Consider the following 24,171-nt stretch of genomic DNA (forward strand, 5'->3'; position numbering starts at 1 on the left):
TTTCAAAACTTGCATGAGTATCGCATTAAAATTACCATTTCTGAAAAAACAATTTTAATTGTAAGTCAGTACTTAACGTCCGGGAAATTCCAACAATAAGGAACAATCAGAGGAACTTGGACATTCGTTGGTGCTGACCCGAATCAAGATTACCTCATAACCCATGAATCAGGGGCATGACACCCAAAAACAGCAGTTGATCGGAGGATGATTACTCCAAGAACTGGTCAGTCTTAAACAGTCTCTGACATCTGTTAATAAATGTGCAAATCATTTCAAGAATCAATTGATCCAGAGCAAATCATCTCAGGACTCTATTAACTAGGGGCAGATCACCTAGAGGTTCTGTTGGCCAGGGGCAGACCCCTTCAATGTTCAGTCAAGGTGAGTTAAGTCGCTTTAACGCTCATACCGGGGCAAGCTACCTCAAGAGCACAGAAAATTCAATCACTCTAGGAGTCGGTTAATCAAGGATAAATTCTTTCATGACTTAAAATTTTGGGGCAAGCCATCTCCAAATTATGGTACAACTACTTTCGAAATCCTTTCGAGGTAAACTTCCGCGAAGACCCAACAAACTGGGGCAGGATGAGCCATATAGGAGCAGGTCCTCTCCATGTTTTCAAGATGTTCAAGCAAAATCTTTTTCACACGTCGTCAATTGTAGAGTTCAATATGAATGTCGGGGAATCATGCTACCACCCTATAAAATAGCCTTTTGACAGATATAAGCCTTTCTAGAAAGAACCTTCTCTTCCAATACCAGCGTAGGGGCATTTTGAAAACCTGCAAATCATTACAAAAATCATCATCATGCATTAGTCATGTCGCTTTGCTTTAGCATAAAGCCATGCATATCATATCATTTATCAGGCATAACCCCCCATAACATGAACCTGACATCAAAAAGCCTTGAAACACAAAATTTGACACCAAAGCCCAACATCGCTTGGCAATTCAAAGTCCAATTCTCATTTGGCAATTTATTTCAAAGCCCAGTTCCCGTCTGGCAAACCTTTTCAAAAGTCCAGTTCTCGTCTGACAAATTATTTCAAAGCCCAATTCCCGTCTGGAAATTTATTTCAAAGTCCAGTTCTCGCTTGGAAATTTATTTCAAAGTCCAATTCTCGTTTGGCAATTTATTCCAAAGTCCAGTTCCCGTCTGGCAAACTATATCAAAAATCAGTTCTGGTACGACAAATCATTCGCCAAATACCAGTTCTCGTCTGGTAAATTATCTCTTAATACCAGTTCTCGTCTGGTAGGTCACCTATTTCAATACCAGTTCTCGTCTGGTAGTCAATTATTTTCACCAGTTCTCCTCTGGTAGCCTATTTTAAAAAAAGTCAGTTCTCGTCTAACGAATAAAAACAAATTCAGTCCCGTCTGACATTTCAATTATTTTTACCAGTTTGCGTCTGGTAACATATCCTTCGAGTGATGTCCTCATCTGGCAGTTCAATCTCCTTCACCAGTTCTCATCTGGCAGGTCCCATTTAAAGTCCAACCTCGTTGGCAATCAAGAATTAAACCCTACAAAAACATCCAATTACCCAGTTGCATTCCCACATGCATCACACGAATCATCCATACATGGTTTTCTTACCAAACAGAAAATTCAAAAAAACACAGTCATATCAATCATCAGCAAACTCATGCATAACACTCCCACAAAATGGGAATTTCAACAAAACAAAAATCATTCGCATTCCTACATGCACAACCAAATATCCCCCAGCAAATTGCATACATCCCATGCACCATCCCATGAAGGGAAATCCCACCTAAAGTGGGACATCATACAAAAATCAAATATAAAATGTCAGGATCCAAGGTCATTCATGTATATCTTGGACATTCCTCATTCCCAAATAAAGTTATTACCCTGCATGTGCTCGTGGAATCATTTTCCAGTAAATCATTCTTCAAACTTTATGATTAAAAAATGATATTTCCAGCATTTTTCTTTACAATCATTGCTCCCCAAGCAGAGGTTACCCTAAAAAGTCTCTTATGAGCTTTTCCCCTGCAGAGCATTTCCAATGTGTCTCCCTCAAAAGGAGTCTTTTCTTAAAGTTCCCCCAACAGACGAATATTTGAGATACTGCTTAATTTATCTGAAGAATCTCATGTCTCTGTTTGAGATACTGCTTCATCAATTTGAAGAATCTCATTTGTTTTCTAGAGATACTGCTCTAAGTATCCTCGGAGAGTCTTAGATTCAATTAAGGTATCATTCCCTTGTTCGGAATATTTTAATTCTATCATATAAGATGCTGCTTCGACTCGATACAGAGAATCTCATTTTTACTGTTTGAGATACTGCTTCATCAATATGAAGAGTCTCATTTCAGAATTTTTTAGAGATATTTCTCTAATATCCTCGGAGAGTCTTAGATTCAATTAAGGTATTTTTCCCTTGCTGGAACATCTTAATTCTATCATATAAGATGCTGCTTTGATCCGATACAGAGAATCTCACTTTTACTGTTTGAGATGCTGCTTCATCAATATGAAGAGTCTCATTTCATATTTTTTTAGAGATATTGCTCTAATATCTTCGGAGAGTCTTAGATTCAATTAAGGTATCTTTCCCTTGCTGGAACATCTTAATTCTATCATATAAGATGCTGTTTCGACCCGATACAGAGAATCTCACTTTTACTGTTTGAGATGCTGCTTCATCAATATGAAGAGTCTCATTTCAGATTTTTTTAGAGATATTGCTCTAATATCCTCGGAGAGTCTTAGATTCAATTAAGGTATCTTTCCCTTGCTGGAACATCTTAATTCTATCATATAAGATGATGTTTCGACTCGATACAGAGAATCTCAGTTTTACTGTTTGAGATGCTGCTTCATCAATATGAAGAGTCTCATTTCAGATTTTTTTAGAGATACTGCTCTAAATATCCTCGGAGAGTCTTAGATTCAATTAAGGTATCTTTCCCTTGCTGGAACATCTTAATTCTATCATATAAGATGATGTTTCGACTCGATACAGAGAATCTCATTTTTACTGTTTGAGATGCTGCTTCATCAATATGAAGAGTCTCATTTCAGATTTTTTTAGAGATACTGCTCTAAATATCCTCGGAGAGTCTTAGATTCAATTAAGGTATCATTTATGTAGCGGTGTATTCATCACTTTATGATTTATTGATTAAACCAAAAGCAAAGCATACAAAGATAGAGTCGCCACCGCACTTTTATTTATCCAAAGGAATGGCTAAAAAGCGAACAAAAGCCTAAGAAGTTTTACACATTGAAAACTAATGAAAAGGTCAGAGATCTGGGTAAGGGGTTAATTACGCAATGGGAAGGTGTTAGGCACCCAAAACGTCCTAGGTACTCCTAGGGAACCTCTTTTCACACTTGTTGTACGAAATGTTTATTTGTTTATGACATATTTATTGTGCAAACATGGATTGAAGGGATGAGAGAAAGAATATACAATTTTTATTGTTTTTGTGTTTGAACGGATGAACCCGTTGCCTACGTACCTTTCCATGGAAGGTAAGGATCAAAACGCCGTAGTTCGGCTAAAAGATTTCCAAAAGTAAGTGGATTGATTGTAAACAAAAGCCCTAAGGTCTTTCATTATCCACGGGAGAAAACTCAGCCTATGCAAACAACAGGTCCACCATGTGAGAATAGCTTCGACATACTAGAGGGGTTAACCCTGTTTTCAGTATGGAAGTCTTACAGTTCGATCACTAAGGACAAAAGGCGAGATTAACATCAACCACTAAGATAATTGAAACCTATGGCTAATGTGTGAAAACTTGATTAAGAAGTGGGCAAAGCCACAAAACAATTGAGTGAGTGAAATTTACCAGTTTGGAGTATTCACAAAAGATGGTCAAAGTATGATTAGAATTCAATTCAAAGAAGTATTATCAAAAGTGAAGTTTGAAAATCAGAGGCTTAAAGCCTAGGTTTCTAATTTGAAAAGAAGTGAAAATGTTTGCACAATAGTTTTCAAGTTTGGGTTAACATGCACATGGATGTTTAAAGAAACAAAAGATGGGAGGGTGAGGAAGTAAAACTTCTTAGATGTTCACCTCTTGAGATCATATGTAGATGATCCAAGTGATTCCCTTGGAATAGGCAACAAAGCAAATAACAGATAAACAATGTATCAGGCAAAGCCAACAAAGATGGATACCGGATGCCAATCACTGGACTTATACCAATCTCCTAAAACAAAAACGGATACCAGATGCCACTCAATGGACTTATACTAGTCTCACAAAGGATGATTATAGGAAACAAACTGCCAATAACTGGACTTACAATTGACTCCTCACAAAAACAGACAAATGCAATAAGTAAGAGGAAACAAGTTGCCAATAAATGGTCTTACACTCGACTCCTACCAGATCATAGGAAACAACTGCCAATAGATGGACTTACAATTGACTCCTCAATGGTCATAGGAAACAAAGATGTCCCAAAGCAATGAACAAATGATTATGAAATGATATACAAGTAATGGAGATAACTGCACAAAGGCACACATAAGCAAATATGCACAGATGAATCAGGTAAGCAGACAAACAAGTCAATTAGCACACACTATATACAATCAATTAGGCTCAAGCAAGGTTAGGCTTTACAGCCAACTGGAATGGGGTCTTTTGTGATCTTAACCCTAACATTGAGAGTTAGGGTGAAGCAGATGAAATGGAGATGAGGGGTGTGCCTCATAGCTCTTATCCCTGGTCAGGGAGAGCTTTAAACAATGGAAAGTGTGGGAGTTCAGAAAGTTGGAACTCTTCTCCACAAATGATTGACTCTATAAGATCTTGGGATATTATCCACAATGCATCAACACATGGTGTGAGCAAGGTGAATGACACACTGAGTAGCAGGAGATGGATTACACATCTCTTTTATCTGCCAATTGCCTCATAAGAGGACTTTTCCTGCTTGGCACAAAGTTAAACAAGCAAAGACATGGCCTCTTAAGGAGGGCTTCAGACAGGTGCCTGCCCACATAACAGGACAGGTCTTCCAGACTACATGAAGATTAGGGATTATACCTAAGTGGTTAAGCAACCAAGCAAAGCAAAGTTCACAATGAACTTAAAGCAACTTAAGTACCTGTGGAAACATCAGACAAATCAGTACAATGCTCAGACAAACAGATAACAGTCAATAAGCAACAGACAATCCCAATGTACAAAATGTGTAAGACAAAAGGCAAACTCAAATGAGTTAGCATCAACCTACAAAACACACAATGTTAGTAATCACAAGCAAACATCAATTCTCAAATGATGAAGCATCACCAATTATGGAACTTGAATGTTTAACCTGAAATCAAAGCTCAAACATAAGCAACAAACCACTAGGTCAAAGCCTAGGGTCAAAGATGGAGAAAAAATTTAAAACAGGAGCTGAAATTTAACATGAATCAACTTCAAACACATCTTGAAACAATCCAAAAGGTCTCACATCAATATCATTAACCAAAAGCATTTTATGATCAATTGAAGTTCAAGGCAATTTTAAAGCTCATATGTGATCAACCAGAATGAAAAATCTCAATTAAATCAGAAATGATTCAAATAAATCTGGAAAACTTCATGCTTATTCAATACATCTAACATGATCAACATACAAAAAATCAGAAGAATTGGAGATCATTTAGCATGGAAATCACATCATACAAGTTGAACAAGCAAAGGTGTGACACAAATTGTCACACCAACTTAGCACAAGCATAAAACAGAATTGGATCACAGGAAAAATACCAAATCAACACCAAAATGTCCAGCAATGAGTCTAGTTTTATCATGCAAAATTTCAGAATCATGGGATCAAAGACCAGCATTTCATAAAGGTATAAGCATGGCAAGGTCAAATAAGCATACATGTTCAAACATTCTAGCACAAAAAATTATCCAGCCAAGCACAACTTGTAAAATCATGATGATTAGAAAATAGACAAACAGAGGAACAAGATGCAAAAAATTGGGATTAAATTGATACATTTTCCTATTTTTTATGATTTTTCTAAGTTGGAGAAAATATTGAAATTTAAAAATGGACATAGCATAAAAATGAGAGGGAAATTGGATAATCATGTGAAGCATTTGAAATTAATACGCTCGGCAGGACTCGAACCACGTTCATATTCAAATTTGGCGCTTAACATCAAAACGACACCGTTCCAATCCTAAAACCCTAGCGCGCTCAAAATCGTAGCTAATTTGAATTTCATAGCAAATTCCAAGCAGAACGGTAGCAAATCTGGAAAACGCATGAACATCAAGGTTGAAGATGAAGATCATCATGATCTTCATCTGGATTTTCCAGAAAATTTCAAACATGTCCAGAAATTGAAATCAAGCACAACATCATGTAGTGCATTCAACATACATCAAAGATCCACAATTATTTCATGCAAAAACATCCAAACACGCACGGATCGAAGAAAATAAGATTAAATCATCAAAACTTCAATCTATCGTATCTCACTCAAAACATCACCAATTTGCATGATTCAAAGCTTAAAATGATCAGCAAACTTAGATCTACAACATCATGGCAAGGAAATTCAAAAATGAGAGATGCGATTTGTAACCTCTTGAAGAGCAGCAACTGGAATTCGTGTGATTCGAAGCTTGCAATGGCTTAAAGTTCCTCTATGAAGCTTGTATGGATGATTGATGGAGAGATTGGAGCTCAATTGTGCATGAATCCACCAAAATTTGGAATCACCATGGATGCTTCCATCTTCGAGTATGCTTCGGTATGGAACTGTGTGCTTCAGTTCCACGTCCAAAATTGCTCAACAACACCTCAGGATCAAGAATCAAGCAATGGAATGTGTTCTTGTTTGAAGATTTGCAAGAAAATTTTGAGAAAAAAATTGATGAATTTGGATCTAGATCTGAAAAAATGATTGTTCATCCCTGAAAACAATTATGATTTTCTTTATATATGTTGTGCTAATCCTGTTTAAATCATGTTTAGGCCAAAGCTAATTGGGATTAATCATTTTCAAGGTGTATGTGCAAATTGGCTTTTCACCCTCATGCATGGAATGCATGTATGAACAGTGCATGAAATTGCTTCCTTTTCCACTTAAAATCTGATTTTGGAGCCAATGGCAATAGCAAAATGTTCAAATAATGCACCAAGTTTAAATTTTAAAATTTCCCTCCAAAAAACCAATGAATTACCAAATGATCATGTGATGACAACTTATGTAATGTGATGCATGATTTGGAAATTAGAGGTCATGATGAGCAAAATGCAAAAAGAACCACCCATTTTGGAGCTTTGGTTGAGAAGTTATGCCCATTTGAATCTTCAAGTACACCTTGTCATGATTTGATCATATCTCCTTAACCACACATGAGAAATCCATGATCTTGGACATTTTGGAAATGGGAGAGAAAGATCTACAACTTTCATGTTCAACAAAATTTCATTTGAAGCCTTTTTGATGAAGTAATCTTGAGTTGAAGTTGGATCAAAACCTTTCCATTTTTGGAAAGTTCAAATTACAGGTCACTTTCTATTTTGGGAAATTTTTGACTTGACCTCAAATTCTTCATTGTGAGTGTTTGAAATGTCAAATGAGACTTGTTTGAACATGAATGAAGTATTTCCCATCACTTCCCACCTCCAAATCCACAGTTGACTTGGCAGTTGACTTTCTAGGGTTTCAGTTGACTGAAAAATGTCTTGATGAGTTTCATGCCTCTACCACTTGGGATTTAGCTTCAAAATGACATCACAATTCATATGAGCTCTTGTGAATGATTGTGGGATCCAAATCTCATGAATGACCACCACCTATTGCTCAATGACTGCCTTCAATTGCCTTGACCTGTGATTGCTTCATCTGCAAGTAACAAGGTTAGATGACATATTTTTGTACTTTTGGTTAGTGATTGAAATAAAAGAAAATGATATACAATGCAAGGAATGCTTGGTGATCAAGAACCACTCAAAAGGGCAACCCACCCACAAGGAAGCAAGCAAGGTGCCCAATGATCCTTGAGGCAATGCAATGATATGATATGATACCATGAGGGATCTTAGGGACAAAATTGGGGTCTTACAATTTCCTTGCTAGGAATATCTTAATTCTATCATATAAGATGCTGGTTCGATTTGATACATAGAATCTCATTTTGCTGTTTGAGATCCTGCTTCATTTATCTGAAGAATCTCATTTATCTGTTTGAGATACTGCAGTTGAGGTATCATTCCATTACCGGAATATCTCGATCATGGCATCCAAGATTCTGTTCCGATGATTCCTAGAGAGTCTTGACTGTTTCATTTACCTTCTAATAAAAACCTTTTCTTATTGTATTTCTCACTGCATTTTTTTTTTGCATTTCTTTCTTGCATTTCAAAAGGACAAAATTTGGGTCTTTTCGTATTTAATTACCTTTCACTATGAATGTATGAAGACTGTTGTCATTCTTACCTTCTAGTTCAAGATAATGAAATAGGGGCAACTGTCATACCCCAATTTTGTTCGGGCATATTTAAATTTTCATACAATTGATTTCATTTTTATTCTGCATCATATGCATAGCATGACATACATTGCATCATGAATAATACCTAGAATATCAGTCAGAATAAATTTATTGAGAATACAGACAAATTGGTTAAATTGTTTCTCAAGAATGTGCAAAATCAGCGGGTAAAAAGTTTCAAAATTAAAATCACAGACACCAGTATTATTAATCTACGGTTCATGTAGTTTAATCTGGTGTGCTCGTTGTATTTTTCAGCGGCTGTTTCGGTTACATTTCGACCCGCTTGAGCCTTTTTACCGGTGCAAATTCATTTCAAAGTTTGAAGAAACGCTGTATTTTTTCAATAAGTATATTTTATGCTGATCATTTTAGTGTGTCTGATTTAATTTTTCGAGTAAATTTATATCCAATTTCTATTTTTAATCAGGTCATTTTATTTCTTTATTCAAAATATCAAATTAAATAATTAGAGTTTTTATTTGTAATAATCATATTTTTTTAAAATGAATAACAATGATGTTTTTTAGAATAATAATGTTAAAATAAGATAGCATTGGATTCTCTTCTTTTCAAAGTTGACAGCCGGAAACACCTCACTCATTTACGTCTCTCTCTCACCACTCAAAAAGGCTCTCATTCTCTCTCCAATTTGAGGAGACGTTACAAAAGAAAAGAAAATAAATTGAGACGTGTGGTCACCTCTCTCTCAGCGATCACCTACCACTCATAGACACTCTCTTTCTCTCACGTTTTCCTCTCCTCTCTCTCCAATATCTCTTTTCTCTCTCACACGCGAACTCCCTCATCGTCTTCCCCAAACGACCAACAAAAACCCTCACGAACCGACCTTCACTTCCACTCCGTAACAACCATCCACCGTCCAAACGCCAACTCTTTCTCCCTCTGTTTTCGCCAACAGCCACGATTCCCGCCGTTGGAAATCGCCCTCTCCGTTCGTGATTCGCGCCTCAAAATTCACCCTCATCCAACCACAACGACCTCCTCCGGTTCATCCACCACAACTCTCCTCCGCCTGTTCGATCGGCAAGCTCCCCATCACCGTCCAACAACAACACCACTACCGACGACTTCTTCCTCTTCATCGCCGTATCCATCCACTCATGACGTAGCCGCTGAAGATAAATACCATTTTCAGATCGCCAGAACTCCACATGAAAAGTGAGAAGAATGGTCTCCTGAACAAAATACGGCGACGCTACCGGTAGAAGCAAAATCGCACGCAAAGCCAAAAACGCATCAGCAACTTGTAGCAACGAAGATCCGTGTTTTGGTAACGACTTCGAGTTTCTTCAAACGTGTCCATTATGGTGCTTTAATTTGATCTTAATCATGTGGTTGTTTTTTTTAAGCTGTTACAAATTTCACTTTTGTATGCTGTATTCTAGTTATCGAAAAGAAGTTGTCCATATGCATTTGTTGTGTATTTGTCGCTGCAGTATTGTTGTTAATCTATAATTCTGGATTCGCTGCATAATTTACATAATGATACGCATGTGCTGTTGTTTTGTGTTGTTGTGATGTGTTGTTGTGATGATTACATTTTTCATTTCAATTACAATTTTGGTGAAATCGTAAGTTGTTGAAACTAGTACGATGATTATGGTTGTGCGTTTATGATTATTTCAATTTCGGTTGTGCATTTGCTGAGTTGCGGGTCTGGATCGATTATCCGTTTGAATGTATAGCTTGTTGGACTTGTAAATTAATGTCGACGGTGTTTTTAGTGTTGTTGTTGTTGTTTTTTTGTGAAAATTACATGATTACCGTAACATGATACATGCTTCTTGGTTGGACGCGTGACTTCAGGAAAATTGAAATTATCATCACCATATATACTATTACGGTAACATTTCCCATTTGTCATTATATTGCCTATAGATTATAATAGAATTGGTTTATTTTTGTTAAGTTTTAATTATTACTGTTAGTAAAGCATTATAATATAATTTGGTTTATTTTAATAATAGATTTTTTAGTTGTTCCAATATTAACTTTTAGGATTGAGTCATTATATGTTTGTATTATATTTGTTAGAAATAGTTTATATTATGGACCTTCATTTTGTTTACTACTGTTATAGTATTTGTAATTAAATAATTAGGTAGAAGTTTATTAAAACTGATAAGTGGTTAAGTTCTACTTTTCTTTGTTTATAAAAAGGACGACTTAAATCTTAGCCCAACATTAAATAATTAATTTAAAATTTGATTAATTCCTTTTGAACTCAAATTCAATATTTTTATAGATAAACACAATTCTAAAATTTCGTTTTTTTTATAATTTAGATCTTAGGAGTGAAAAAGATATAGGAAGCGTTTGGTTCACTATTTCTCAAGCACTTGAATAATTGGCGCACGCCATATTGCTCGAGTTCTTGTCACCCGATTAAAACATCAAATCACAACATTCAAATCATTTCTTTTAAATCAACTACAAATTCCAAATTCTTTTAATTATTTCTGATAATTAAGGATGGGAGGCGTTCGCCTCACCATCTTTCGATTATTCGAATAATTGGCGTACGCCATATTGCTCGAGTTCTCGTAGTTAAATTAAAAGATAACCATAATACTTCAAATCATTTCTTTCAAATTAACTATAAATTCTAAATACTTTTAATTCCAAATTTCAGATAATAAAAGGATAGGAGGCGTTCGCCTCACTATCTTTCGATTATTCGAATAGTTGGCGTACGCCACATTACTCGAGTTTTCGTCATCCAAATTAAAACGCAATCGAATAAATTCAAGTCATCTTATATCGAGTACAATTTCACAAAAAACAAACTTTACAAATTAAACTTCAAATGAAGAGAATGGGAGGCGTTTGCCTCACCATTCCTTGATTATTTGAATAATTGGCGTACGCCACATTGCTCAAATCATCGACTTTTCAAAACCTACAAATTCAAATTCAAATTATTTTCATATATCAAATACAATATCTAAAAACATATCTTTTATAAATTAAACTTCGGATGATAAAAGATGGGAGGCGTTCACCTCACCATCTCTTGATTATTTGAATAATTGGCGCTCGCCATATTACACAAATCATCGACTTCCGATTAATACATTTTAATTAAACTTGGATAAAGGAATAAGTGGCGCACGCCTCATTATTCTTTGAATAAGCAAGTAGGAGGTGCACGCCTCATTACCGTGCATATTCGACATCCGCAAATAAACTTTCAAAAGTAATTCGAACGAAAACAGAGTAGAAGACGTTCGTCTTATTATTCCTCGAAAGAATTGGACGATTGGTGTGCACCACATTGCTCAATCTTTCGTCGTTCTTCAAAAATATCTAAAAAAATCAAACCAACTTCTCGCCCCCGCGCGATCGAAACCAACCAAACCAAAACACCCAAACACATCAATTCAACTTGTCAACCACGCATGACCAAAACACACTTTTCAAAAAGAACACTGTCCATCCTTTCTAATGCGCACAACAAACCAGTGCTTAAGCCTCCGCCGAGAGTAGACAAGCCAGTGTTTAGCCGTTAGAATGCCGACCTACACAATCGTTCATCAAACAAAACACACCAAAACCGTAGTTCCCCGAACTACGAATGCTCTGATTTCCTTATTGCACCATAAGGATACGTAGGCACGAGATTGAAAGATCTTGGCGAGCACACTAATAAAAAACCTCCTTTTTCCCCCTTCTGAGGTTTCCATCCATCTCTACTATCAAATCCTTATCACTTGAAGAAAGAGAATAGCATTCAACTAACATTAAAATAGCAAATCGGACTAAAAGGTTCCCGTTGAGTACAACGGACGTGAGGGGTGCTAATACCTTCCCCTTGCGTAATCGACTCCCAAACCCGAATATGGTTGCGACGACCATTATTCTATTTTCTAAAAGGTTTTATCGATATTTTCCTATTACTTCATTGGGATAAATAAAGTTCGGTGGCGACTCTGTTCGAACATAATTTTTTCCGCGACCATCGTGAGGAATCGTATTTTTCGAGATGCGACACTATGATTAGACCAAAGATTGTCAGAAAGCTTTTGACAGTATCAAAGAATATTTTCTTGATCCTCCGACTCTGTCTCCGCCTATTGAAAGAAGACTGTTGATCATGTATTTGACTGTGCTTTATGAAAGCATGTGTTGTGTTCTTAGTCAGCAAGATGAATCCGGAAAGAAAGATTATGCAATTTACTACCTCAGTAAGAAGTTCACTGACTATGAGACCCAGTATTTTATGTTAGAAAAGACATGATGCGCATTGGCTTGGACTGCTAAGCGTCTACGCCAGTATATGTTGAATCATACTACTTGGTTGATATCCAAAATGGATCCAATCAAGTACATTTTTGAGAAGCCCGCTTTAACTGGGAGGATTGCCCGTTGGCAGATGTTGTTATCTGAGTATGATTGAATACCGATCTCAGAAAGCTATTAAAGGTAGTGTCTTAGCTGACCATTTGGCTCACCAACCTATTGAAGATTACCAGTCAGTATAGTATGATTTTCCTGACGCAGAGATTTTGTACTTGAAGATGAAAGATTGTGATGAACCATTGCTTGAAGAATGGCCAGAACTTGGTTCCCATTCGGGAATGGTATTTGATGGAGCTGTCAATTCGTATGGTAATGGCATTGGGGGAAGTGATTATTACTCCTCAAGGCACTCATTTTCCGTTTACAGCTAGATTGACCTTCAAGTGTACAAACAATATGGCTGAGTATGAAGCTTGCATTATGGGGCTTGAAGAAGCCATTGATCTCAGAATAAAATATCTTGACGTCTATGGAGATTCAGCTTTGTTTGTGAATCAGATCAAAGGTGATTGGGAGACGAATCAACCCGGTTTGATACCATACAGATAATATGCAAGGAGGATTTCAACTTTCTTTACAAAGGTTGAGTTCCATCATATCCCTCGAGATGAAAACCGGATGGCAGATGCTCTTGCAACCTTGGCTTCATTGATTGTGGTAAATGTTTGGAATGAAGTTACTAATTTGACTGTGATGCGTATTGATAGGCCAGTTCATGTGTTTGTAGTTGAAGAAGTCAAAGATGAAAAGCCATGTTATCTTGATATTAAATGTTTCCTCCAAAGTCAGATCTACCCGTCTAGGGAATCTTTGAAAGACAAGAAGACTTTAATAAGATTAGTTGGTAACTTCTACCTAAATGGAGATGTGCTTTACAAGAGAAATTTTGATATGGTTTTGCTTAGATGCATGGATAGACACAAAGAAAACCTGTTGATGACCGAAGCCCATGAAGGGTCCTTTGGTACTTATTCCAATGGACATGCTATGACAAAGAGGATTTTGAGAGCAGGTTACTATTGGCTGATAATGGAATCTGACTATTGCAAGTTTGTGAAGAAATGCCACAAGTGTCAAATTTGTGCAGATAAGATTCATGTTCCTCCGACACTTTTGAATGTCATTTCCTCTCCATTGCCCTTCTCCGTGTGGGGAATTGATATGATTGACATGATTGAGCCCAAAGCTTCAAACGGACATCGTTTCATTCTGATGGCTATTGATTACTTCACAAAGTGGGTTGAGGCAGCATCATATGCAAATGTGACCAAGAAAGTTGTTGTAAGATTTATCAAGAATCATATTATATGCCGTTATGGTGTGCCGAGTAATATCATTACTGACAATGGCTTGAACTTGAATAATAATATGATGGAAGCTCTTTGCAAAGACTTCAGGATTGCACATCATAATTCTTCTCCCTGCAGACCCAAGATGAATGGGGCTATTGAAGCTGCAAATAAAAATATTAAGAAGATCATTCAAAAGATGGTTGTGACATATAAAGATTGGCATGAGATGCTCCCGTTTGCTTTGCATGGGTACCGTACATCCATCTTCACTTCAACAGGGGCAACCCCTTTCTCTCTCGTTTATGGCATGGAATTTGTGCTCCCCACGGAGGTTGAGAACCCATCATTGCGTTTACTGATGGAAGCCAAGTTGACAAAAGCTGAATGGTGTCAGACCAGATATGACCAACTCAATTTGATTGAAGATAAAAGATCGACTGCCATGTGTCATGGTCAGTTGTATCAGCAGAGAATGAAGAAAGCATTTGATAAGAAGGTCAAGCCTCGTGTGTTCAGAGAAGGTGACCTCGTGCTCAAGAAGATTTTGTCTTTCAAACCTGATGCTATGGGAAAATGGACTCCTAATTATGAAGACCCATATGTTGTTAAGAGAGCCTTCTCGGGCAGTGCTTTGATTCTTACAACTATGGATGGTGAAGAGTTTATGCGTCCTGTGAATGCCGATGTAGTCAAGAAATACTTCGCCTGAAAAGAAAAGAACAACTCGCTAAGTTAAAAACCCGAAAGGGCAACTTAGGCAAAAATGAGCGTCTCGGTGGATTGAAAAACCGAATGGGTGATCCAGGAAAAATTTAGAGACATAAAACAGAAAATTCATCCTGGTAGATTGAATACCCCACCTTGGGACAATCTAGGCAAAAATTAGGGATTATGGCAAGTAACTGCATCCGGCTAGTCCTCATCTTTGAAGCAGTTTTGAGCAGTCACTTGGTTCTAATTCATCATTCTCAACCGAAGACAAGCCCAGTGGATTTTAAAGTTGGTAGGGAGAGTAGTGATCATTGTATTCAATGTAGCCCTTCTCCATGTAAATTACCATTTTCAAACTTTGTAAAGATCTATAGAGTCTCGCCATTTGCGGACTACCATTCTATTAAATAAAGTTGAGCTTTTATTCAATTATTTCTATTCTTAATTGTTTCCATTTTAAAATTGAATTTTTATGATGATAATTTTGAAATAAATAAATCAATGAATAAACACTTTTCTTAAAATAATAAAAACATTTACTTTAAGAATAATCAATTTCAGCAAGGAATGTCAACAACGATATAAGAATAGGTAAGTCTTGAGGTGTGAGACATTGTTGGTCTTCCTCAAGCAGTCGATTTGGTAACTTTGTCCTCCCCAACAGTTCATCGTTCATTCTCGACATGGTTAATAAGTTGCTTCCCAAGCAACCTATTATCCCTAGTTGAGCGGATGATTGGTCCCCTTTGCAGTTCATCTTCCTCGACTGAGGTGTCCATGTTTTGCATTCCCTAGTTTGTGACTTAATGATTGAACCTTGGCTATCTCGGAACCTTTACTTGGTCTCCAGATCCCCAATTGCATTTGTTTGTGTCACATAACCACGACAGTTTTGTTGGAGAATTGCCATCCAAGGCGCAGCGGAATTTAAAAATTTCTCCATTTAGTGATCCTTACGAATGGCCATGATCAGTGATAGAATCGTTACCTCTTGTGGCGATTCAAACCTTTGGTGCAGATCTCTGATAATGATCAAAACCTTTGATACAGATCCACGGGACGATCACGAACGTTGAACGATGACAACGTCTCTACTCAGTCCACACGAACGGATTCCTTCAATCGCAGTGCTAGCTGTTATGAATGAAGGCTTTGAGTGAGAGAAAGAGGGAAACAAAATTCCAAGTCTCTACTTGAATTTCTGTCTGAGTGTATTGGAGTGACAATGCTTCTACCCAAGGGGTTCTATTTATAGAACCACTTGTGTGGGCTTCAAGCTAAAAAGCCCACTTAAGTGTATTTTGGCCCATATCTTATAATATGCCCAAAATCACTTAAGTATTTGGTACCTTACCATATTTCGTCTCCCACTTAAGTGCACCGTACCTTACGGTGTTCCTTAGTTACTCTATCTCTCATCAATCCGTCCTTTGTGTGTGACCGTATAGGTTTTCGCGACGTTGGCAATTATATTAAATCACGCATTTACCATAATAAACAGTGAGCGGTATCTAGCAACACATCACTTCTACCAAAGTCACGAAAATGTCATGTGATCTGACAAAACCTCCTGTGATAATAATTATGTGTATAATTACCCCTTTGCCCTTATGTCTATATTGAACACAAGGTATAGACCTTGTCACCCTTGTCCAGTTCAATATTGGGCCCATAGACATTTATCCTGTTACGCAGGATTGGCAAATTCCATCTAGGACACTCATGTCCCTCAGCATGCTTCGTGGAGTACCCATCAACTGTCTTTATGGTTATCCAGTTACGGACAACGTTAGATCAGCAACAAAGCACTCGACTCTACATCTAGGATCCATAGTGGTTTCAGGTCGAAGAGTGGTATACACTATTATCACCATGAGAATAACTTATGACACTTTGTATAACTTTCTATATAGTATTCTCATAGCGGGTCAATCCGGTATAAATATTACTCTTAATATTCATACCTATGTTTAAGACTTGATAACTCTTTATCCATGATCCATGAGATGTGATCATTAGTCTACAAACATAATAGTCTTAATGCTTTAATGTTATCCCACTTCACACTAAAGCTCGACTACGGATACTTTAAGAATAGTGCCCTTATGTTTTATGTCTTCTCATGATTAAGTCACACTTAATACATTAAACGGACTATCTATTCTAGGGACTTTATTAATCAACCATAATAAAGAAAATGCCTTTAAATAATTCGATACAAGTACCAAAAGTATTGGCCTCTAGGGCTTACACCAACAAGTTTCTCCACTGAGTCAGATCCAATTATCTTTGCCTTGAAATTGGTTTATTTCATAATCTCCAAGAAGAATCTGATGATTATTGAGGAATTTGATGGTATTTGATTTGTTCCGACAGGTCGTACTCCTAGCAGTTTACCTGGTTCCTCATTCAGAGTTTTACCTCTTGAATCCCCGAAAGAGTTTCGTCTTATGATGGAAGTTCCCTCATTCCTGGAAGTGCTTGGTTCTGAGCAGTATTGGTAATGTCCCCTACAAGGTTGCCTCCCATTTAGGGTGTTAGATTAAAATTCCCTGCAACTTTGACTTGTCAGGATCTTCAGCAGATCCGTGGCATGTTTGGTGGAATGCATGTTCTCCATGTCTTTCCCCATCCAAAGTTGAATTTATTCTGAGCTAGATGATTTATTTTCATCCCTTGTAGATCCTCTAGTGGTTATTTCCATTTTTGCTGAGATTAGTTGAGTGTTTTGTAGTGATGATTCAAATCTTCGCTATTTGTATCCTTTGTGATGGTTTGTCATGATAATCATAATCATATACATATATATGTTCATACATAAACACAACATTAGATATTTCATTGAGCATTTTATCACATTTATTTTTCTTCTGATCCCCTGCTTTGGTGATATTATTTCCCCATGCAGATTCGGTGTGTCTGTCCTCCTTCAATTATAGAGTGTCATCCCCTTAAGTAGAAAGAGTTTATCCTTTCTCATTCCCCACTGAGTTATTTCCTCGTGGATGATTATTACTTCAGTTTCCTCCCTAGTTTATCATCTGGATGGAACCACTCCCCTTGAGTTATATCCTCATTAGTTGAGTCTTGGTTTGACAGTTTCTTTCTAGTTCTTACCTAGATAGATCTTTTAGTCCCCGAGAGTCTATTACCCAGTAACTGGTAATATTCTTCTTGATGTTGAGTACTTTACCTTTACCCAGTAACCGGTAAAAGGTAATTTCCTCCTTTGTTTTCCCCAACGGATTCATTTTCATGTTTCCTAGGCAAGTTTATCCTTGATATGTTCATCCTAACTGGTGACAGATATTCTTCTTGTGTGGTTTTCTACCCAGTAAAAAGGTAGTCGTAATCCCTATTTTTATTCCCTAGAGAGTCTATCCTTGATGTGTTCACTCTAACCAGTGACAAATTTTCTCTTCTTTGCGGTCTTCTACCCAGTAACTGGTAGATGTAAATCCTATTTTCCCCCTCTGAGTTTATCCTTGGTATGTTCACTTTAACCAATGACGGATATTCTCTCTTTGGTATTCTACCCAGTAACCAGTAGTTATGATTCCTATTTTTGCCCTGGCAGTCTATCCTTGATATGTTCACTTTAATCAGTGACGAATACTCTCTTTGGTATTCTTCCTGGTAACAGGTAGTTGTAAATCATATTTGATTTTATTTCCCAGTAGGTCGTTCTTACCCAGTAACCGATAATGAATGCGCCTCATTTTTTCTTAGCGAGTCATCCTTGATATGTTTACCCTAACTGGTAACGGATGTCCCTTTGTTTGAGTATATTATCTTCTTACCCAAAAGCGGGTAATAGATAATATATCTCCTTTTACTCCTGTGTTAAAGTTTTTTCTTCCCCAGTTGACTTTGGTTTCGTATTTCTTTAGGAAATTGAATCCCCTTTTGCGTAGGTATGCCAGCTTTGTTCTGATTTACGCAATGCACCTACAGTTATTTCTTGATGTATTGGTGTTTTCCCGATACATGAAGATTCCCTTCTCCCCAGTCCGAGTCTTTCCATTGATTCATTTTCATGGAAACCTCCTCGCGTCTCCAGCAATTTTTAAGTCGTAGCCTAGCCTACACATAGCTTTTTTTCCCAGAGTCTATGTCTCCCCAGTGAGCTTTCCTTATGGAATGCATTGTGCCCCTGTGGACTTTCAGTCTCTCCGGATTATTTTCCTTTGTGGCAATATATTCCCCACAGATTCTTTTTACATTCATATCATATGCATCATGAGGTCTCTTAGGGACCAAAATTTGTTCCTTGATGTTGTTATTTAAGTCCATTCTACTGGGTAGATACGAAGATTTTAACCTTCACATCCTCAGCTAGAATGTCCTTAAATAGGGGGAAACTGTAAGACCCTAATTTTGACCCTAAGATCCCTCATTCTATCTCATCATTTTGCATTGGCTTTGGAGTCACACCTTGGTATCCTCCTTACCCCTCATTCATTGGGTTTGCATTAGGAGAGATCAGCAAGCACACTTGATTGTATCATACTTTATTTTATTTTTTTTACTAACCAAAATTCCAAAAAATATGTCTATGTATAGCTTTATTTCTTTTGTAGGTAGTGTGTGCATCCACCCGTGCCATATCAAGCTCACAACTAGGGTTTGAAACCCTCATGACAAGAGATCAATCAAGCCATGGAAGCCCTAATTCATATAGGTATCTTGTGTGACTTCCTCAACAAGTTTCTTCAACAATTGGTCAAAGATTTCAAGGGATACTTAATTATACATTATCGTATGCATATATGATCCTCCATGAGTCCCAAAGATCAATAGAACTTCAAGTTTTCCACTTGGTTCAAAGAGGTTGATCAGAGAAAGTCAACTGGTCAAAATTGGGGTTCCCTAGACCCTATCTCCTACAATGTTTTGTCATCTAATCGTTTTCTCATCATCTTAACTTTTATCAAATTTTATTTCCATAAATCGCACGATTACAACTTGTTAATTTACAATCCAATAATTACTTTAAATCGCACGATTACAACCTTGTTAATTTACAATCCTATGAAAACAATATTTTGTTTTATTATTTCGACGGTATTAGTACACTTGCTAAGAAATTCATCGTCAACTTACATCTTTATTTCACATTTTTTTAAATGTGATGCCAACACATAGAATAGTAGACTTTGGGAAAAATTTGTCAGCAATATCAATCAAAGCAATTTCCTTGTTAGTTGCAATTACATTTGAAGATTTTCTTTTACAAATTTCAATAAATTATGACACCTCTCTAAAGCTCAAATGAAGTTTTATTTCTTCTTATACATCATATAAGTAAATGTAATTTAGTATGCCATCTCAATAGAAGTGAATCTAAAGTAACGACAAACACTATTTGATTTTATAAGTGGAATTCATCACCCTATTAATTGGAAAAATGTTAAACAACTTAATGTTGTACACATACATATTATCCTATCTTTGATCCATGTGTCGTGCATTATAATTATAAATGTGTTTGATAGTAGTAGCATTAGTTCTATTTATTTTCTTCAATTTCATCATAATGTTTTCCGAAAGGACCATATTATCTATCATCTCTCGAACACCGTTCACCTCTCATGGTTTTAGATTTTATGCATATTTATAAACTTCAAAAAAATTGTCAACTTATGATTGTGATCTTCAATCACAATGATAAGACTCCGTAGAACACAAATAAAATAAAAAAAGCCCGTTATTCAAAATAGACACTTGCATTTTAATAACATTGTATCTTTATGTTTCTTCTTCTTGTTATATTATTGATACTTATCATTTCTTTCAGATTTCTACAAAATAAATGGAGTTATATTTCCCTTTGAATATGGTATTGAAATAAAAAAAAAAATAACTTATATGTTAAACATCTAACTCAGGTCAACAACTAATATTGTGAAATAAAGTTTATCTCAAATGTTTACTATAAGATAAAATCAATACTATATACAGTTGGATGTATAATGTCAACTTTCACTTTGACAACTTTCACATTGACAACTAGAGGTATGATGTGTTAGCTTTCATATCTCCAACATGCACATCAGTAGGAGATAATGGATTATCATGAGGGGGAAGCATATATATTAGGTCAAACACTCATCTAAATGTTAAATACTCATCAAAACAAGTGAGAGAGATGTCACATATTCACCTAAAACCTTAAGGTGATAGGTGTATGGGTCTTCTTACTTATAAAATGTTCAACCTCCATTTTTCTAAGTAATATGGGACTTAGAACTCACACTTGTTTCTCAATACAACTCACACTTGTTTCTCAATAATCTCCCCCTCAAGTGTGAGTCCATCCACTATGCTCCCCCTCAAACGGAAGCTTTTCCATTCACATGCTTGTACCGCCATTGATAGATACCTTTGTCTCGTCATGGACACTTCAATGGAACATGCATCCTGACCACCATTTCAGGAAGACTTTCGACACAAGGAGTCGGTCCCTTACTCGAAACAGGCTCTGATACTACTGGTGGATCATCATGTGGGGGAAGCATACACATTTGGTCAAACACTCACCTAAATGTCAAAGACTCGCCAAAACAAGTGAGAGAGACATCATATATTCACCCAAAACCTTAAGGTGATAGGTGTATGAGTCCTCTTATTTATAATGTGCTCAACCTCCACTTTTCTAAGTAATGTGAGACTTAGAACTCACATTTTTTTTTCAATACAACTCACACTTTTTTCTCAATAGAAGATTCATCAGGGGAGTCCATATCACAAATGATGCATAGAAATTTAATTTAAAAACATAATTTCTTATATAACTCTCAATTAAGATTATAGAATCCAAATTGTAATCATGTGAAAATTGTCATGTGTTCTGTGAGATTTTGGATAGAACTCTATTCTCAACAATGATAGCTTCTTTGTTCAATATAGGTTTAACATGTAGTTAAAGTCTGTTCACATGCAGTAGTCAAAATGTTAGAATTGTTAGCATGTCGAATTGAATCTTTTGTTTAAGCTCAATTTTTTAAGTTAGCTTGTAGTCTAAGTTAACTTCGTAGTCTATAAATAGACTAGTTCTCTCATGTTGTTGAGAAGCGTTTTGGTTGTTATTCACTTGTAATCTTTTAACCTTAATAGAAAAAGTGAATAGTAAAACAGTTATAACTAATCATGTTTTTCTTCTTCTTCTTTCTTCTCTCTATTTCGTAAAATTTAATAAGATTTATTGTGTTTGTTCAAAAAACTCAATTTTTCTCATATTTTGATTGACGACATCAATTCACACCATATTCAAATTGTATAATTCAAATTCACATGAAATATATATTAATATATCATCTACTTATTGACATGAATGAAACAAAAATGATACAAATTAATTACAATAAGGAAGGTTTAATAGACACATTACGTTTGTATTCAAACAAAATTTAAAAGTTTATTGGTGATTTGATTGTCATTTTAATTTTTTTGTTTTTTAAATGATATTATTAGGATTTTAAAAAGAAAGGTATGGTAAACATGAGTGTTTTTATTTATGAATAGGAGATATATCGAATTGGTTCGGATTATAAAATTTAAAAGCATCTATGGAGTCTAGTATCTAGATGATACTAATGTTATTTCTAAAATAATTTAAATTTTTTAAAAAAATACAAGAAAAAATTCTTATTTTAATATATGCTTTCAAAAGAAAATTTTACCCATAGCTCTACACTTATCCCATCCACCTACATTTTATTTGATAAAATGTCAATTTTATTCTTGTATATTTGTAATTAATTTATTATTTATTTAAAATTTTTGAAAAATTACACCCTTATGTATATAGAAAAATTTCTATAATGATTTCTGGTACGTATTTCTTGTGTACCGGATAACTTAAGTGATCCGTTTGGATTTTTTCTTCTGTTCGGAGAACTTGGAAATAGAGTTTCGATTTTGACTTAAAATTTTATTGTTGAGGAACACTTGATTAATATATTCCGGTTTGCATTTTGTTGTGTACCGGAATACTTGATATCAAGATATCCAGTATTCATTATTTTTATGTACGGGAATTCTTTGTGATAAAAAATTTGGTAGTTAGTTTTTATTTAAATTTAACTGTTATTTTATGTTTCAAGTATGGAAATTCCTCTACAAAAATGCGATAAAAATCAAATATGTGTAGATACCTCTGATGCATTCTCAACTGCATAATATTCGATACACGAGAAGATGTGATAATGTAGATTAAAAAGGTTGGAATTAAAATAAAGTAATTGTTATCATCACATATTGATTTCCTTGCAAGAGCGATACTCGGAGAATGTTACTTAGATTATGCAAATATATAAGCATAAGAGTAAGTTACAAAAAGATATAAGAGGTCCTACAAGTGAGATACACCATTTGTTTAAGCTTATAGAGGACTCGAGCTATGTTTACTAGAGTAAAAAAAGCTATGATTTGGAAGTTGTGAGATATATTTTTTGGGCCCATCCATATTCAGTTAAGTTAGTTGAATATTTTTCCTATAGTTATGGACAACACTTACAAGACAAACAAATATAAACAACCTCTGTTTTAAATTGTTGGCATGACATCAACCGAGTTGACATTTTGTGTTGCATTTGCTTATATGGAATCTGAGTAGACAGAGAACTTTTGTTGGATGTTGGATAAGCTAAAATAATTGTTTCTGAAGAAATATTTATGTCCACAAGTGATTTTGACTAATGGAGACCTTGCTTTGATGAAAACAATTAAAGTTGTGTTTTCAAGGATGATTAATTTGTTATATCAATTTCACATCAACAAAAATGTTGGTTCAAAATGCAAGAAATATGTGGTGAATGACATGCAAAAGACAATAGACACATCTATAATATAAGAAAAGAAGACGTTGTGGAAATATCTTATTTACCCTTCTCTCTTTTCTTGTCACCTCATCAAAATGGGGAAAAATTGGTATAAGTGTACTTTTTCCAACTAAACTACTATGTCTAACTGATTTGGATACTTTTTTTTCTACCTCTTATCACTTTTTCAACTATGCCAACCAGATTTGTTGTAATTGGTTGAAAACAAATCTATGCAATTCCACTTTTTATGCTTTTTCTTTTAACAACGCCTCATCACATCACTTTGTACTTAAAAAAATCACTCCAAATGATACTTTATGCCTAACATTTATCTTCTTTCTTTCTCCCGCTCTGACTCTTCCTCTTCTTTCTTCATGTTCTTAAAAAAATATGTTTAAAACTTACACTATTAAATTTACACTCTTCCTCTTCTCTCTTCATCTGACATTTCCATTTTTTATTCTTCTCTCGTGGTTCTTCTATAGTGGCTTCAAATGTCACACATTAAAT

Source organism: Lathyrus oleraceus, chromosome 2, assembly GCF_024323335.1.
Source record: "Lathyrus oleraceus cultivar Zhongwan6 chromosome 2, CAAS_Psat_ZW6_1.0, whole genome shotgun sequence".
NCBI classification, from domain to species: Eukaryota; Viridiplantae; Streptophyta; class Magnoliopsida; order Fabales; family Fabaceae; genus Lathyrus; species Lathyrus oleraceus.